Source organism: Octodon degus, unplaced genomic scaffold (genome assembly GCF_000260255.1).
Source record: "Octodon degus isolate 3935 unplaced genomic scaffold, OctDeg1.0 scaffold00081, whole genome shotgun sequence".
Taxonomy (NCBI): Eukaryota; Metazoa; Chordata; class Mammalia; order Rodentia; family Octodontidae; genus Octodon; species Octodon degus.
Window position 1 is genome coordinate 12018812 of NW_004524657.1, and position 2675 is coordinate 12021486.

Consider the following 2675-nt stretch of genomic DNA (forward strand, 5'->3'; position numbering starts at 1 on the left):
ATACTCCACTGTCTGTGTTGCCTTCTTCTGATCAATAAAATGTACAGTGATACAAGTTGTAGAGAAAAGTTTTAATTGTGAATGAGTGAATTTGAAATGAATAAACAAAACAGGTATAAATTAAAAAGCTTTTGTTATGAAGTGGAAGACCCAATACTATTATGGACTACTGGACTCTTTTAGAATATTTTGCTGAGTTAACACACCTATAATATTCAAATAATGGAACTTAACAAAAAAAGGGATACAGATGAATGTCCATTTTGTATCTGCGTATTCAAAGTGGTTAGGATAGATATATAGTTACATTCTCTTAATGAATAGAAGGATTTGTTGTAATAGTGTTTGTAAATAGGATATAATGTCTGCGTCTTGTACAGCAATTAACCACTAGGAAGAATTATACAATGTGTTAATCATTGAAACTGTCCTACCAATTTTGTTTGAAACTGTCTCATTGCTATTTGTTTCTCAATAAAATTATGGAAAAAAACAGCTTTTGTTAATTTGTCACTCAAAATCATTTTCAAGTTTTTTAATGTTTTTGTTTTGCAGCATTTTTTGCTGTTCACTGGGGTTAAAACCAAAAGAACAAAATAATAGACCTACAAAGAAGTGAAGTTAAACTGAGTTCTGCTCCATCTTCTAGGATAAAGATTTCTTTCATCATATGTAGTTCTTTTGCCAACCATAGGAAGCATTTGAAAAATATAATGTATCCACTCTATTATTTCACTTTGATTCTGGTAAGAGACTTGGTTTTTCACCTTATTAATTAGAGAGCTATTTCTCTGTGTAAATCTCATTATCCTTGGTAGACACACCTTCTTGCTTCACCTTGCTGCTTGCTGGAAAGAGCAAATGTACCTGAGAACGTGTGATTAATAAACTAGCAAGAGTATAAAATAACTCCTGCTCTCTACCACAGAAGTCTTCACACATTAAAGACCAAAAACTAGTTCCTGATATAGATTGTAGTTTTAAGAGGATCTTTGGAGTAGGAAGTAACCCTAATGTCTTTTAATTTCCTGGAACTCTTTCCATCATGTTAATTTGACAAATTAATAAGAACTTACCAAACTGTCTGGTGGTCGAGTCAGACTATTCTTAACAAATCATTGAACAAAGGGAACAACGTAAGTAGGAAGGCAAAAACTATGTGATAGAAAATATCTGGAGAAAAGAAGTGAAAAAGCAATAATTCTTGGATCCATTCTATATTTTGATTGCCTTTTGTCTCTTGTTTATTTTTTAAAGACAATTTAACAAATTTTAGAAACTATACAGAATTTAACTAGACAAAATTACAGGAATTCAACAATGATTGTTGTATTGCATATTGTTGTCTTCAAATTAGTTGCTCACATTACCAGATATAAGCATGAAAAATTGGTCAAGAAAATGATAAAAAAATTAAAAAGACTGAAAAATATTAAGCATTAAACGTTCTTTTCTATAGACTTGAAGAAATCAGTAGCACAATTATCTAAGCCCTGAATACGTACATATATTTTCACCTTTCTCCTTTTCTTTCTTTTCTCCTTTCTCTCATCCATTGTTCTTTCCTTTGAAGAGCTTCTTTCTTTTTTTAAATATTTATTTATTTATTTATTTATTTATTTATTTATTTATTTTGTGTGTGTGGCCAGCTTAGCCCACCAGAGGGCGGGGCTGGCTGGCATGTGGTGCTGGGGGTTTGAACCGTGGTCCCTGTGCTTTGTTTAGCTTAGTTTGTTCTAAGTAGGTGCCTTAGACCACTGAGCCATCTCACCAGCCCAATAAGGAATTTTTTTTTTTTTGCTCCTTGAATGCCTTCAGGGCACTTTTGCATGGCTGGAGTGTTGTGGGGATCGAACTACAGCAAACTGAGGCTGCCAGCATTGTGGAAGCAGCCACTTAAAGAACTGAGCTAGGGCTGGGCCCCCTGAAGAGCTTCTTTCTTGTCCATGGTATCTATAGTATCTTTCAGATTTTATTTATCCTTTGAGATCTTTACACCAGGAAGACAAGGCAGTGCTTACACATGCAGTTCCGATTCATTTCACATATGAGTATGGTCCCCAGTTGCATCCATTTACCTATAAAAATCTTCTCTCTTATCACTGTGAGATTCAAATGGACTGAGCTCACTCTTGATGCCTTCAACTGGACGGCAGACTTACAGTACAACGCAGAAATCCTACAAGACACAGCTCACAGAGCTAAAGTCAGAGCCACAGGAAATAGTAAAAACTACAGCACTTGTGAGATTAGGCATTAGTACAGAGGTGCATACATACATACATCATATATAGCATGTGTATATTTATAGGAACAAGATGTTTCCCTTTTTAATTCTCTACTTTCAATCCAAGAGATATTCATCTTATCAGAAGAATGCGTCAATGTATAAGAATGGAATGTAAATACTAATAAATTTAAATAATCAGATAAATATTGAAAATAAAGATTAGACTAGGAAGAATAGGGTTAGCTGTATAGATGTTGCAACCACATGTTGCAATCATTCTAAAATTATGATTCCTCTTGAAAAATATTTTACCTATGGTTTTATAGAATTAAATATTTTAAAGATATTAACCATGCATTTAGAAAGTACTAAGCAATTATTTTAAGTTCAAAATACTGAAAAATGCTTTTTTAAACTTTTTTTTAAATATTTTTTTTATTTATTT